Raw genomic sequence first — 17095 nt, 5'->3', positions numbered from 1 at the left:
ACTGGGCACTACGATAACCATCAGGCCACGGGAAGAGGCCACGCCCACTTTGGCAGAGGCTCGCATCTGTGTGGTGCTTCAAAAACTGCTGTGCTGCCGCCTCTTCAGTTTCCTTTGCCTTTAAAGAAGTAATGCAGATCACGAAACGCGTCAGGCTGGACAATCTATTTGGTGGGGCATGGCTGTTGTTTCCTCGCTGCAACCCCCTCAATAAAGAAGTTTTGGCTATTGAACATCCTGTTGTGAGGCTCCTCCATTGCAGGCAAATTTCGTTGTTTGTTGGATTTTGGGCGGCATGCCTGAGCCGCGGAGTGAGTCCCGGTGCTTTCGAGCACCCCTTTAACGACGCCATCTGCGCTGCTGCGTGTGGGGCAGGAGCCGGTTATGGAAGGAAGATTGTGTCAGCGGGGACCCAGGTTGTTCCCCTCCGCCCACTGTGGTGTTTTAATTGAACAATGTTTGGGGCTAAGGCATGGCATCTCACTCGAGCAACACTGGGCACTACGATAAGCATCAGGCCACGGGAAGAGGCCACGCCCACTGGGGCGGAGACTCGCATCTGTGTGGTGCTTCAAAAACTGCTGTGCTGCCGCCTCTTCAGTTTCCTTTGGCTTTGAAGAAGTGATGCAGATCACGAAACGCATCAGGCTGGACAATCTATTTGGTGGGGCATGGCTGTTGTTTCCTCGCTGCAACCCCCTCAATAAAGAAGTTTTGGCTATTGAACATCCTGTTGTGAGGCTCCTCCATTGCAGGCAAACTTCGTTGTTTGTTGGATTTTGGGCGGCATGCCTGAGCCGCGGAGTGAGTCCCGGTGCTTTCGAGCACTCCTGTAACGACGCCATCGGCGCCGCTGCGTGTGGGGCAAGAGACGGTTATTGAAGGAAGATTGTGTCAGCGGGGACCCAGGCTATTCCGCTCCGCCCACTGTGGTGTTTTAATTGAACAATGTTTGGGGGCTAAGGCATAGCATCTCACTCGAGCAACACTGGGCACTACGATAACCATTAGGCCACGGGAAGAGGCCACGTCCACTGGGGCGGAGACTCGCATCTGTGTGGTGCTTCAAAAACTGCTGTGCTGCCGCCTCTTCAGTTTCCTTTGCCTTGAAGAAGTGATGCAGATCACGAAGCGTGTCAGGCTAGACAATCTATTTGGTGGGGCATAGCTGTTGTTTCTTCGCTGCAACCCCCTCAATAAAGAAGTTTTGGCTATTGAACATCCTGTTGTGAGGCTCCTCCATTGCAGGCAAACTTCGTTGTTTGTTGGATTTTGGGCGGCATGCCTGAGCCGCGGAGGGAGTCCCGGTGCTTTTGAGCACTCCTGTAACGACGCCATCGGCGCCGCTGCATGTGGGGCAGGAGCAGGTTATTGAAGGAAGATTGTGTCAGCGGGGACCCAGGCTATTCCCCTCCGCCCACTGTGGTGTTTTAATTGAACAATGTTTGGGGGCTAAGGCATGGCATCTCACTCGAGCAACACTGGGCACTATGATAACCATCAGGCCACGGGAAGAGGCCACGCCCACTGGGGCTGAGACTCGCATCTGTGTGGTGCTTCAAAAACTGCTGTGCTGCCGCCTCTTCAGTTTCCTTTGCCTTTGAAGAAGTGATGCAGATCACGAAACGCGTCAGGCTGGACAATCTATTTGGTGGGGCATGGCTGTTGTTTCCTCGCTGCAACCCCCTCAATAAAGAAGTTTTGGCTATTGAACATCCTGTTGTGAGGCTCCTCCATTGCAGGCAAACTTTGTTGTTTGTTGGATTTAGGGCGGCATGCCTGAGCCGCGGAGTGAGTCCCGGTGCTTTCGAGCACTCCTGTCACGACGCCATCGGTGCCGCTGCGTGTGGGGCAGGAGCCGGTTATTGAAGGAAGATTGTGTCAGCGGGGACCCAGGCTATTCCCCTCCGCCCACTGTGGTGTTTTAATTGAACAATGTTTGGGGCAAGGCATGGCATCTCACTCGAGCAACACTGGGCACTACGATAACCATCAGGCCACGGGAAGAGGCCACGCCCACTTTGGCAGAGGCTCGCATCTGTGTGGTGCTTCAAAAACTGCTGTGCTGCCGCCTCTTCAGTTTCCTTTGCCTTTAAAGAAGTAATGCAGATCACGAAACGCGTCAGGCTGGACAATCTATTTGGTGGGGCATGGCTGTTGTTTCCTCGCTGCAACCCCCTCAATAAAGAAGTTTTGGCTATTGAACATCCTGTTGTGAGGCTCCTCCATTGCATGCAAACTTCGTTGTTTGTTGGATTTTGGGCGGCATGCCTGAGCCGCGGAGTGAGTCCCGGTGCTTTCGAGCACTCCTGTAACGACGCCATCAGCGCCGCTGCGTGTGGGGCAAGAGACGGTTATTGAAGGAAGATTGTGTCAGCGGGGACCCAGGCTATTCCGCTCCGCCCACTGTGGTGTTTTAATTGAACAATGTTTGGGGGCTAAGGCATAGCATCTCACTTGAGCAACACTGGGCACTACGATAACCATTAGGCCACGGGAAGAGGCCACGTCCACTGGGGCGGAGACTCGCATCTGTGTGGTGCTTCAAAAACTGCTGTGCTGCCGCCTCTTCAGTTTCCTTTGCCTTGAAGAAGTGATGCAGATCACGAAGCGTGTCAGGCTAGACAATCTATTTGGTGGGGCATAGCTGTTGTTTCTTCGCTGCAACCCCCTCAATAAAGAAGTTTTGGCTATTGAACATCCTGTTGTGAGGCTCCTCCATTGCAGGCAAACTTCGTTGTTTGTTGGATTTTGGGCGGCATGCCTGAGCCGCGGAGGGAGTCCCGGTGCTTTTGAGCACTCCTGTAACGACGCCATCGGCGCCGCTGCGTGTGGGGCAGGAGCAGGTTATTGAAGGAAGATTGTGTCAGCGGGGACCCAGGCTATTCCCCTCCGCCCACTGTGGTGTTTTAATTGAACAATGTTTGGGGGCTAAGGCATGGCATCTCACTCGAGCAACACTGGGCACTATGATAACCATCAGGCCACGGGAAGAGGCCACGCCCACTGGGGCTGAGACTCGCATCTGTGTGGTGCTTCAAAAACTGCTGTGCTGCCGCCTCTTCCGTTCCCTTTGCCTTTGAAGAAGTGATGCAGATCATGAAACGTGTCAGGCTGGACAATCTATTTGGTGGGGCCTGGCTGTTGTTTCCTCACTGCAACCCCCTCAATAAAGAAGTTTTGGCTATTGAACATCCTGTTGTGAGGCTCCTCCATTGCAGGCAAACTTCGTTGTTTGTTGGATTTTGGGCTGGCATGCGTGAGCCGCGGAGTGAATCCCGGTGCTTTTGAGCACTCCTGTAATGACGCCATCGGCGCCGCTGCGTGTGGGGCAGGAGCCGGTTATTGAAGGAAGATTGTGTCAGCGGGGACCCAGGCTATTACCCTCCGCCCACTGTGGTGTTTTAATTGAACAATGTTTGGGGGCTAAGGCATGGCATCTCACTCGAGCAACACTGGGCACTACGATAACCATCAGGCCACGGGAAGAGGCCACGCCCACTGGGGCATAGACTCGCTTCTGTGTGGTGCTTCAAAAACTGCTGTGCTGCCGCCTCTTCAGTTTCCTTTGCCTTTGAAGAAGTGATGCAGATCACGAAACGCGTCAGGCTGGACAATCTATTTGGTGGGGCATGGCTGTTGTTTCCTCGCTGCAACCCCCTCAATAAAGAAGTTTTGGCTATTGAACATCCTGTTGTGAGGCTCCTCCATTGCAGGCAAACTTTGTTGTTTGTTGGATTTAGGGCGGCATGCCTGAGCCGCGGAGTGAGTCCCGGTGCTTTCGAGCACTCCTGTCACGACGCCATCGGTGCCGCTGCGTGTGGGGCAGGAGCCGGTTATTGAAGGAAGATTGTGTCAGCGGGGACCCAGGCTATTCCCCTCCGCCCACTGTGGTGTTTTAATTGAACAATGTTTGGGGCTAGGCATGGCATCTCACTCGAGCAACACTGGGCACTACGATAACCATCAGGCCACGGGAAGAGGCCACGCCCACTTTGGCAGAGGCTCGCATCTGTGTGGTGCTTCAAAAACTGCTGTGCTGCCGCCTCTTCAGTTTCCTTTGCCTTTAAAGAAGTAATGCAGATCACGAAACGCGTCAGGCTGGACAATCTATTTGGTGGGGCATGGCTGTTGTTTCCTCGCTGCAACCCCCTCAATAAAGAAGTTTTGGCTATTGAACATCCTGTTGTGAGGCTCCTCCATTGCAGGCAAATTTCGTTGTTTGTTGGATTTTGGGCGGCATGCCTGAGCCGCGGAGTGAGTCCCGGTGCTTTCGAGCACCCCTTTAACGACGCCATCTGCGCTGCTGCGTGTGGGGCAGGAGCCGGTTATGGAAGGAAGATTGTGTCAGCGGGGACCCAGGTTGTTCCCCTCCGCCCACTGTGGTGTTTTAATTGAACAATGTTTGGGGCTAAGGCATGGCATCTCACTCGAGCAACACTGGGCACTACGATAAGCATCAGGCCACGGGAAGAGGCCACGCCCACTGGGGCGGAGACTCGCATCTGTGTGGTGCTTCAAAAACTGCTGTGCTGCCGCCTCTTCAGTTTCCTTTGGCTTTGAAGAAGTGATGCAGATCATGAAACGCATCAGGCTGGACAATCTATTTGGTGGGGCATGGCTGTTGTTTCCTCGCTGCAACCCCCTCAATAAAGAAGTTTTGGCTATTGAACATCCTGTTGTGAGGCTCCTCCATTGCAGGCAAACTTCGTTGTTTGTTGGATTTTGGGCGGCATGCCTGAGCCGCGGAGTGAGTCCCGGTGCTTTCGAGCACTCCTGTAACGACGCCATCGGCGCCGCTGCGTGTGGGGCAAGAGACGGTTATTGAAGGAAGATTGTGTAAGCGGGGACCCAGGCTATTCCGCTCCGCCCACTGTGGTGTTTTAATTGAACAATGTTTGGGGGCTAAGGCATAGCATCTCACTCGAGCAACACTGGGCACTACGATAACCATTAGGCCACGGGAAGAGGCCACGCCCACTGGGGCGAAGACTCGCATCTGTGTGGTGCTTCAAAAACTGCTGTGCTGCCGCCTCTTCAGTTTCCTTTGCCTTTGAAGAAGTGATGCAGATAACGAAACGCGTCAGGCTGGACAATCTATTTGGTGGGGCATGGCTGTTGTTTCCTCACTGCAACCCCCTCAATAAAGAAGTTTTGGCTATTGAACATCCTGTTGTGAGGCTCCTCCATTGCAGGCAAACTTCGTTGTTTGTTGGATTTTGGGCGGCATGCCTGAGCCGCGGAGTGAGTCCCGGTGCTTTCGAGCACTCCTGTAAAGACGCCATCGGCGCCGCTGCGTGTGGGCCAGGAGCTGGTTATTGAAGGAAGATTGTGTCAGCGGGGACCCAGGCTATTCCCCTCCGCCCACTGTGGTGTTTTAATTGAACAATGTTTGGGGGCTAAGGCATGGCATCTCACTTGAGCAACACTGGGCACTACGATAACCATCAGGCCACGGGAAGAGGCCACGCCCACTGGGGCGGAGACTCGCATCTGTATGGTGCTTCAAAAACTGCTGTGCTGCCGCCTCTTCAGTTTCCTTTGCCTTTGAAGAAGTGATGCAGATCACGAAACGCGTCAGGCTGGACAATCTATTTGGTGGGGCATGGCTGTTGTTTCCTCGCTGCAACCCCCTCAATAAAGAAGTTTTAGCTATTGAACATCCTGTTGTGAGGCTCCTCCATTGCAGGCAAACTTCGTTGTTTGTTGGATTTTGGGCGGCATGCCTGAGCCGCGGAGTGAGTCCCGGTGCTTTTGAGCACTTCTGTAACGACGCCATCGGCGCCGCTGCGTGTGGGGCAGGAGCCGGTTATTGAAGGAAGATTGTGTCAGCGGGGACCCAGGCTATTCCCCTCCGCCCACTGTGGTGTTTTAATTGAACAATGTTTGGGGGCTAAGGCATGGCATCTCACTCGAGCAACACTGGGCACTACGATAACCATCAGGCCATGGGAAGACGCCACGCCCACTGGGGCGGAGACTCGCTTCTGTGTGGTGCTTCAAAAACTGCTGTGCTGCCGCCTCTTCAGTTTCCTTTGCCTTTGAAGAAGTGATGCAGATCACGAAAACGCTTCAGGCTGGACAATCTATTTGGTGAAGCATGGCTGTTGTTTCCTCGCTGCAACCCCCTCAATAAAGAAGTTTTGGCTATTGAACATCCTGTTGTGAGGCTCCTCCATTGCAGGCAAACTTCGTTGTTTGTTGGATTTTGGGCGGCATGCCTGAGCCGCGGAGTGAGTCCCGGTGCTTTCGAGCACTCCTGTAACGACGCCATCGGCGCCGCTGCGTGTGGGGCAAGAGACGGTTATTGAAGGAAGATTGTGTCAGCGGGGACCCAGGCTATTCCGCTCCGCCCACTGTGGTGTTTTAATTGAACAATGTTTGGGGGCTAAGGCATAGCATCTCACTCGAGCAACACTGGGCACTACGATAACCATTAGGCCACGGGAAGAGGCCACGTCCACTGGGGCGGAGACTCGCATCTGTGTGGTGCTTCAAAAACTGCTGTGCTGCCGCCTCTTCAGTTTCCTTTGCCTTGAAGAAGTGATGCAGATCACGAAGCGTGTCAGGCTAGACAATCTATTTGGTGGGGCATAGCTGTTGTTTCTTCGCTGCAACCCCCTCAATAAAGAAGTTTTGGCTATTGAACATCCTGTTGTGAGGCTCCTCCATTGCAGGCAAACTTCGTTGTTTGTTGGATTTTGGGCGGCATGCCTGAGCCGCGGAGGGAGTCCCGGTGCTTTTGAGCACTCCTGTAACGACGCCATCGGCGCCGCTGCATGTGGGGCAGGAGCAGGTTATTGAAGGAAGATTGTGTCAGCGGGGACCCAGGCTATTCCCCTCCGCCCACTGTGGTGTTTTAATTGAACAATGTTTGGGGGCTAAGGCATGGCATCTCACTCGAGCAACACTGGGCACTATGATAACCATCAGGCCACGGGAAGAGGCCACGCCCACTGGGGCTGAGACTCGCATCTGTGTGGTGCTTCAAAAACTGCTGTGCTGCCGCCTCTTCAGTTTCCTTTGCCTTTGAAGAAGTGATGCAGATCACGAAACGCGTCAGGCTGGACAATCTATTTGGTGGGGCATGGCTGTTGTTTCCTCGCTGCAACCCCCTCAATAAAGAAGTTTTGGCTATTGAACATCCTGTTGTGAGGCTCCTCCATTGCAGGCAAACTTTGTTGTTTGTTGGATTTAGGGCGGCATGCCTGAGCCGCGGAGTGAGTCCCGGTGCTTTCGAGCACTCCTGTCACGACGCCATCGGTGCCGCTGCGTGTGGGGCAGGAGCCGGTTATTGAAGGAAGATTGTGTCAGCGGGGACCCAGGCTATTCCCCTCCGCCCACTGTGGTGTTTTAATTGAACAATGTTTGGGGCAAGGCATGGCATCTCACTCGAGCAACACTGGGCACTACGATAACCATCAGGCCACGGGAAGAGGCCACGCCCACTTTGGCAGAGGCTCGCATCTGTGTGGTGCTTCAAAAACTGCTGTGCTGCCGCCTCTTCAGTTTCCTTTGCCTTTAAAGAAGTAATGCAGATCACGAAACGCGTCAGGCTGGACAATCTATTTGGTGGGGCATGGCTGTTGTTTCCTCGCTGCAACCCCCTCAATAAAGAAGTTTTGGCTATTGAACATCCTGTTGTGAGGCTCCTCCATTGCATGCAAACTTCGTTGTTTGTTGGATTTTGGGCGGCATGCCTGAGCCGCGGAGTGAGTCCCGGTGCTTTCGAGCACTCCTGTAACGACGCCATCAGCGCCGCTGCGTGTGGGGCAAGAGACGGTTATTGAAGGAAGATTGTGTCAGCGGGGACCCAGGCTATTCCGCTCCGCCCACTGTGGTGTTTTAATTGAACAATGTTTGGGGGCTAAGGCATAGCATCTCACTCGAGCAACACTGGGCACTACGATAACCATTAGGCCACGGGAAGAGGCCACGTCCACTGGGGCGGAGACTCGCATCTGTGTGGTGCTTCAAAAACTGCTGTGCTGCCGCCTCTTCAGTTTCCTTTGCCTTGAAGAAGTGATGCAGATCACGAAGCGTGTCAGGCTAGACAATCTATTTGGTGGGGCATAGCTGTTGTTTCTTCGCTGCAACCCCCTCAATAAAGAAGTTTTGGCTATTGAACATCCTGTTGTGAGGCTCCTCCATTGCAGGCAAACTTCGTTGTTTGTTGGATTTTGGGCGGCATGCCTGAGCCGCGGAGGGAGTCCCGGTGCTTTTGAGCACTCCTGTAACGACGCCATCGGCGCCGCTGCGTGTGGGGCAGGAGCAGGTTATTGAAGGAAGATTGTGTCAGCGGGGACCCAGGCTATTCCCCTCCGCCCACTGTGGTGTTTTAATTGAACAATGTTTGGGGGCTAAGGCATGGCATCTCACTCGAGCAACACTGGGCACTATGATAACCATCAGGCCACGGGAAGAGGCCACGCCCACTGGGGCTGAGACTCGCATCTGTGTGGTGCTTCAAAAACTGCTGTGCTGCCGCCTCTTCCGTTCCCTTTGCCTTTGAAGAAGTGATGCAGATCATGAAACGTGTCAGGCTGGACAATCTATTTGGTGGGGCCTGGCTGTTGTTTCCTCACTGCAACCCCCTCAATAAAGAAGTTTTGGCTATTGAACATCCTGTTGTGAGGCTCCTCCATTGCAGGCAAACTTCGTTGTTTGTTGGATTTTGGGCTGGCATGCGTGAGCCGCGGAGTGAATCCCGGTGCTTTTGAGCACTCCTGTAATGACGCCATCGGCGCCGCTGCGTGTGGGGCAGGAGCCGGTTATTGAAGGAAGATTGTGTCAGCGGGGACCCAGGCTATTACCCTCCGCCCACTGTGGTGTTTTAATTGAACAATGTTTGGGGGCTAAGGCATGGCATCTCACTCGAGCAACACTGGGCACTACGATAACCATCAGGCCACGGGAAGAGGCCACGCCCACTGGGGCATAGACTCGCTTCTGTGTGGTGCTTCAAAAACTGCTGTGCTGCCGCCTCTTCAGTTTCCTTTGCCTTTGAAGAAGTGATGCAGATCACGAAACGCGTCAGGCTGGACAATCTATTTGGTGGGGCATGGCTGTTGTTTCCTCGCTGCAACCCCCTCAATAAAGAAGTTTTGGCTATTGAACATCCTGTTGTGAGGCTCCTCCATTGCAGGCAAACTTTGTTGTTTGTTGGATTTAGGGCGGCATGCCTGAGCCGCGGAGTGAGTCCCGGTGCTTTCGAGCACTCCTGTCACGACGCCATCGGTGCCGCTGCGTGTGGGGCAGGAGCCGGTTATTGAAGGAAGATTGTGTCAGCGGGGACCCAGGCTATTCCCCTCCGCCCACTGTGGTGTTTTAATTGAACAATGTTTGGGGCTAGGCATGGCATCTCACTCGAGCAACACTGGGCACTACGATAACCATCAGGCCACGGGAAGAGGCCACGCCCACTTTGGCAGAGGCTCGCATCTGTGTGGTGCTTCAAAAACTGCTGTGCTGCCGCCTCTTCAGTTTCCTTTGCCTTTAAAGAAGTAATGCAGATCACGAAACGCGTCAGGCTGGACAATCTATTTGGTGGGGCATGGCTGTTGTTTCCTCGCTGCAACCCCCTCAATAAAGAAGTTTTGGCTATTGAACATCCTGTTGTGAGGCTCCTCCATTGCAGGCAAATTTCGTTGTTTGTTGGATTTTGGGCGGCATGCCTGAGCCGCGGAGTGAGTCCCGGTGCTTTCGAGCACCCCTTTAACGACGCCATCTGCGCTGCTGCGTGTGGGGCAGGAGCCGGTTATGGAAGGAAGATTGTGTCAGCGGGGACCCAGGTTGTTCCCCTCCGCCCACTGTGGTGTTTTAATTGAACAATGTTTGGGGCTAAGGCATGGCATCTCACTCGAGCAACACTGGGCACTACGATAAGCATCAGGCCACGGGAAGAGGCCACGCCCACTGGGGCGGAGACTCGCATCTGTGTGGTGCTTCAAAAACTGCTGTGCTGCCGCCTCTTCAGTTTCCTTTGGCTTTGAAGAAGTGATGCAGATCATGAAACGCATCAGGCTGGACAATCTATTTGGTGGGGCATGGCTGTTGTTTCCTCGCTGCAACCCCCTCAATAAAGAAGTTTTGGCTATTGAACATCCTGTTGTGAGGCTCCTCCATTGCAGGCAAACTTCGTTGTTTGTTGGATTTTGGGCGGCATGCCTGAGCCGCGGAGTGAGTCCCGGTGCTTTCGAGCACTCCTGTAACGACGCCATCGGCGCCGCTGCGTGTGGGGCAAGAGACGGTTATTGAAGGAAGATTGTGTAAGCGGGGACCCAGGCTATTCCGCTCCGCCCACTGTGGTGTTTTAATTGAACAATGTTTGGGGGCTAAGGCATAGCATCTCACTCGAGCAACACTGGGCACTACGATAACCATTAGGCCACGGGAAGAGGCCACGCCCACTGGGGCGAAGACTCGCATCTGTGTGGTGCTTCAAAAACTGCTGTGCTGCCGCCTCTTCAGTTTCCTTTGCCTTTGAAGAAGTGATGCAGATAACGAAACGCGTCAGGCTGGACAATCTATTTGGTGGGGCATGGCTGTTGTTTCCTCACTGCAACCCCCTCAATAAAGAAGTTTTGGCTATTGAACATCCTGTTGTGAGGCTCCTCCATTGCAGGCAAACTTCGTTGTTTGTTGGATTTTGGGCGGCATGCCTGAGCCGCGGAGTGAGTCCCGGTGCTTTCGAGCACTCCTGTAAAGACGCCATCGGCGCCGCTGCGTGTGGGCCAGGAGCTGGTTATTGAAGGAAGATTGTGTCAGCGGGGACCCAGGCTATTCCCCTCCGCCCACTGTGGTGTTTTAATTGAACAATGTTTGGGGGCTAAGGCATGGCATCTCACTTGAGCAACACTGGGCACTACGATAACCATCAGGCCACGGGAAGAGGCCACGCCCACTGGGGCGGAGATTCGCATCTGTATGGTGCTTCAAAAACTGCTGTGCTGCCGCCTCTTCAGTTTCCTTTGCCTTTGAAGAAGTGATGCAGATCACGAAACGCGTCAGGCTGGACAATCTATTTGGTGGGGCATGGCTGTTGTTTCCTCGCTGCAACCCCCTCAATAAAGAAGTTTTAGCTATTGAACATCCTGTTGTGAGGCTCCTCCATTGCAGGCAAACTTCGTTGTTTGTTGGATTTTGGGCGGCATGCCTGAGCCGCGGAGTGAGTCCCGGTGCTTTTGAGCACTTCTGTAACGACGCCATCGGCGCCGCTGCGTGTGGGGCAGGAGCCGGTTATTGAAGGAAGATTGTGTCAGCGGGGACCCAGGCTATTCCCCTCCGCCCACTGTGGTGTTTTAATTGAACAATGTTTGGGGGCTAAGGCATGGCATCTCACTCGAGCAACACTGGGCACTACGATAACCATCAGGCCATGGGAAGACGCCACGCCCACTGGGGCGGAGACTCGCTTCTGTGTGGTGCTTCAAAAACTGCTGTGCTGCCGCCTCTTCAGTTTCCTTTGCCTTTGAAGAAGTGATGCAGATCACGAAAACGCGTCAGGCTGGACAATCTATTTGGTGAAGCATGGCTGTTGTTTCCTCGCTGCAACCCCCTCAATAAAGAAGTTTTGGCTATTGAACATCCTGTTGTGAGGCTCCTCCATTGCAGGCAAACTTCGTTGTTTGTTGGATTTTGGGCGGCATGCCTGAGCCGCGGAGTGAGTCCCGGTGCTTTCGAGCACCCCTGTAACGATGCCATCGGTGCTGCCGCGTGTGGGGCAGGAGCCGGTTATTGAAGGAAGATTGTGTCAGCGGGGACCCAGGCTATTCCCCTCCGCCCACTGTGGTGTTTTAATTGAACAATGTTTGGGGGTTAAGGCATGGCATCTCACTCGAGCAACACTGGGCACTACGATAAGCATCAGGCCACGGGAAGAGGCCACGCCCACTGGGGCGGAGACTCGCATCTGTGTGGTGCTTCAAAAACTGCTGTGCTGCCGCCTCTTCAGTTTCCTTTGCCTCTGAAGAAGTGATGCAGATCACGAAACGCGTCAGGCTGGACAATCTATTTGGTGGGGCATGGCTGTTGTTTCCTCGCTGCATCCCCCTCAATAAAGAAGTTTTGGCTATTGAACATCCTGTTGTGAGGCTCCTCCATAGCAGGCAAACTTCGTTGTTTGTTGGATTTTGGGCCGCATGCCTGAGCCACGGAGTGAGTCCCGGTGCTTTTGAGCACTCCTGTAACGACGCCATCGGCGCCGCTGCGTATGGGGCAGGAGCCGGTTATTGAAGGAAGATTGTGTCAGCGGGGACCCAGGCTATTCCCCTCCACCCACTGTGGTGTTTTAATTGAACAATGTTTGGGGGCTAAGGCATGGCATCTCACTCGAGCAACACTGGGCACTACGATAACCATCAGGCCACGGGAAGAGGCCACGCCCACTGGGGCGGAGACTCGCATCTGTGTGGTGCTTCAAAAACTGCTGTGCTGCCGCCTCTTCAGTTTCCTTTGGCTTTGAAGAAGTGATGCAGATCACGAAACGCGTCAGGCTGGACAATCTATTTGGTGGGGCATGGCTGTTGTTTCCTCGCTGCAACCCCCTCAATAAAGAAGTTTTGGCTATTGAACATCCTGTTGTGAGGCTCCTCCATTGCAGGCAAACTTCGTTGTTTGTTGGATTTTGGGCGGCATGCCTGAGCCGCGGAGTGAGTCCCGGTGCTTTCGAGCACTCCTGTAATGACGCCATCGGCGCTGCTGCGTGTGGGGCAGGAGCCGGTTATTGAAGTAAGATTGTGTCAGCGGGGACCCAGGCTATTCCCCTCCCCCCACTGTGGTGTTTTAATTGAACAATGTTTGGGGGTTAAGGCATGGCATCTCACTCGAGCAGCACTGGGCACTACGATAGACATCAGGCCACGGGAAGAGGCCACGCCCACTGGGGCGGAGACTCGCATCTGTGTGGTGCTTCAAAAACTGGTGTGCTGCCGCCGCTTCAGTTTCCTTTGCCTTTGAAGAAGTAATGCAGATCACGAAACGCGTCAGGCTGAACAATCTATTTGGTGGGGCATGGCTGTTGTTTCCTCGCTGCAACCCACTCAATAAAGACGTTTTGGATATTGAACATCCTGTTGTGAGGCTCCTCCATTGCAGGCAAACTTCGTTGTTTGTTGGATGTATATATATATATATATATATATATATAGATATATATATATATATTACCTACTGGCGGTCGCCAGTAGGTAGTTATAGTTAGGACCCCTTTTCCATAGGAAATCCGCAACATTCTATTTTGAATAACTTTGGCGCCGGTCGACGAATCCTCGCGAATTTCTCAAAATAGGTGGGGCGCTACGCTCCGCTCCTACCCTGAAAGTCTCGGGAGGATTCGTCAAGCGGGGGCTGAGATAAAAGGGGGGTCCCAAAACGCGTTTTTCCCATGCATTTTTCCATAGGACCTTTAGACAGGGCTACAGCCCGAACGGCTGAACAGAATTACTTGAAATTTGGCAGAGAGGTAGTCCTCAGGTCAAGGAAGTGCCTTTTGTAGGTTTGGTGTAAATCTGTTCAGTAGATTCTGAGAAAATAGCCTTTAAATCAATATATATATCCGAGCCAGCTTACGGTACGCTTACCGTAAGCTTACCGTACGCGTACGGTGGCGTGCGCGAGCGCGATTCTGATTGGCTCTTAGATCTTAGTAAACATTCGAATCGGCCGTAACCAGGAAGCGGCGGCCGCCATTTTCTCTCTCGCACTGAGAGTTAGGTTGTTAAATAAAACCAATACACATGTAAAGGAGCTGTTTTGACAGCTCACACACACATAGCCATGATGAGGGAGTCCCCCAAGACCCCCCAAGGCCAAAAATGGCATTTTTATTTTTTCGCTAATTTCGCCGATTACGCTTACCGTACGCGTACGGTAAAAAATGTAAAAAAAAAAAACACTATCCACACTCTCCCCACCCCCTGTGTTTTTGGTGGCCGCAGGCCACCAAATGTGCTAGGCTTATTATTGATGTGAAAAACCACAATATGTTTAACAAAAATAATAAAAGAAAAAATTATCCACACTCTCTCCACCCCGTGTGCAAATGGTGCCCGAAGGGCACCATTTGTGCATGGCTTATAAGCACCGTAAGCACAGTAAGCACCGCGTGCTTACTGTGCGCGCACGGTGCGCGAAGCGCACCTTGCGCGCACGGAACGAACTGCGTTAAGTGGGCGCGCACGCCACGAATGGCGTAAAGTAACTTAGCATTTAAAAAACCTTGCAAATTCACTGAAAAAACCATAGGTTTCACACACGTTATAGTTAGGAATTAGCATTTAAAAAACCTTGCAAATTCACTGAAAAAACCATAGGTTTCACACATGTTATAGTTAGCGGAAATTTTACTGATAAAAAACCAGTGAAATTCCCCCGTTATAGTTAGTGCAGGCAACTATAACTCACGCGACCGCAATCTTCTGCTGATGACATATGTGTCTTTATGAAAAAAAAATATTTGTAATATATGTATAGCTAAAAATGTATGGAAGAAGACATGGGCAAATAAATGTCTAAATACAGTATTAGCATCAGCGGAGGATTGCGGTCGCGTGAGTTATAGTTGCCTGCACTAACTATAACGGGGGAATTTCACTGGTTTTTTATCAGTAAACTTTCCGCTAACTATAACATGTGTGAAACCTATGGTTTTTTCAGTGAATATATATATATATATATATATATATATATATATATATATATATATATATATATATATATATATATATTCACTGTAAAAAACATAGGTTTCAGGCCTGATATAGTTAGGAATTAGCATTTAAAAAACCTTAGAAACTCACTGAAAAAACCATAGGTTTTAGGGGTATTATAGTTAGCTGAACATTTCACTTTTCAGGGTCAGTGCTGGGCTAAAAGAAGCAGCACTGGGTTCTCTCCTGATAACAGGTGAGTAAATCGGGATTCGTAGTTCGGCTGATTATAGAAGAATATTTGTACGTTTCAAAAATCGACACTTAGACACTTTTCTGCTGAAAACCACACAATGGATTCCTATGGAAGGAAATACTAGTACGCTTAGAATTACTTTTCAGGGTCAGTGCTGGGCTAAAAGATGTAGCACTGGGTTCTCCCCTGATAACAGGTGAGTAAATCGGAATTCGTAGTTCGGATTATTTTAGAGGAATATTTGTACAATGGTGAAGGAAGGGGGCGGGGCCTGGGGTGACGTGTGAAAACATGCCCTGTAGTGCGTTTTAAGTTGGGATATTAATACCTCTTCAAACCTGCGGCCCCCTGGGGGCCAACCAGCCCACCAGGTACCTCCATTATGTGCCAGGGAGCTGCGTTGCAGAGAGGTGTTCAGAGGCCACGCCCCTTTTTACAACATTCTGCAACGCAGATCCGTGGCTCTTAATGGAGGTACCTGGAGGGCTAGTTGGCCCCTAGGTGACCTCTGGATTGAAGAGGAATTAATTCCCCTACTTAAAACGTGCCACAGGGCGTGTTTGCACACATATCACCTCAGGCCCTGCCCCCTACCTTCACCACTGTGCAAACGCGCCCCGTGGCGTGTTGTAAATTGGAGGATTAGGGCCCCTTGAATCCTGAGGTCCCCTGGCGGCCAACTAGCTCACCAGGTACCTCCAGTATGCGCCAGGTAGCTGCGTTGCAGAAGTGTTCAGAGGCCACGCCCCTTTTTACAACACTCTGCAACGCAGATCCGTGGCTCTTATTGGAGGTACCTGGAGGGCTAGTTGGCCCTAGGGGACCTCTGGATTGATGAGGAATGAATTCCCCTACTTAAAACGTGCCACAGGGCGTACTTGCACACATATCACCTCAGACCCCGCCCCCTACCTTCACCACTGTGCAAATGCGCCCCATGGCGCGTTTTAAGTTGGAGGATTAAGTCCTCTGGCAGCCACCTAGCCCACCAGGTACCTCCAGTAAGCGCCACGGAGCTGCGTTGCAGAGAGGTGTAAAAAGGGGTGTGGCCTCATTACACCTCTCTGCAACGCAGCCCCCTGGCACATACTGGAGGGCTACTGGGCTAGTTGGCCACCAGGGACCCCCAGTATTCAAGGGGAATTAGTTCCCCCTATGCAAATGCGCCAGGGGGCGTGTTTGCAGAGTGGTGCAAGGAGGGGGCATGGCCTCCGGCCCCTTCCCGTTTTTTTTTTTAAGAAGGGGGCTGTGAAGCCCCCTTTCTTTTTTTAATTTATTGGCCCTGGGGACCCCAGCCCCCAGCGCCTGCCCCCAATTTTTTTTTTTAAATCTAAAAATCAGGAAGGGGGCCGCATGGCCCCCCTCCCAAGGCCATAATTTGTCTCAGGGACCCCATCCCCGGGGCATGGCCCTTTTTTTAATTTTTATTTTGGAGGGGGGCTGCCTTGCCTCCTTCCTGCGGCCACTTATGGCCCCGGAGACCCCAACCCCCGGGCCGTTTCCTTATTTTTTGAGGAGGGGGGCCATATGGCCCCCCTCCCGGGCCACTACTAGCCCCGAGGACCCCACCCCCCAGGGCTGGCCCTCTTCATTGGGGGCCGTGGGGGGGTCCCCAATCCCCCACGGTCCCGCCCCCTACCTTCACCACTGTGCAAATGCGCCCCATGGCGCGTTTTAAGTTGGGGGATTAAGTCCTCTGGCAGCCACCTAGCCCACCAGGTACCTCCAGTAAGCGCCACGGAGCTGCGTTGCAGAGAGGTGTAAAAAGGGGTGTGGCCTCATTACACCTCTCTGCAACGCAGCCCCCTGGCACATACTGGAGGGTCCTGGTGGGCTAGTTGGCCACCAGGGACCCCCAGTATTCAAGGGGAATTAGTTCCCCCTATGCAAATGCGCCAGGGGGCGTGTTTGCAGAGTGGTGCAAGGAGGGGGCGTGGCCTCCGGCCCCTTCCCGTTTTTTTTTTTAAGAAGGGGGCTGTGAAGCCCCCTTTCTTTTTCTAATTTATTGGCCCTGGGGACCCCAGCCCCCAGCGCCTGCCCCCAATTTTTTTTTTAAATCTAAAAATCAGGAAGGGGGCCGCATGGCCCCCCTCCCAAGGCCATAATTTGTCTCAGGGACCCCATCCCCGGGGCATGGCCCTTTTTTTAATTTTTATTTTGGAGGGGGGCTGCCTTGCCTCCTTCCTGCGGC

Source organism: Triturus cristatus, chromosome 2_2, assembly GCF_964204655.1.
Source record: "Triturus cristatus chromosome 2_2, aTriCri1.1, whole genome shotgun sequence".
Lineage (NCBI taxonomy): Eukaryota > Metazoa > Chordata > Amphibia > Caudata > Salamandridae > Triturus > Triturus cristatus.
Note: the sequence above shows the minus strand (reverse complement) of the source record.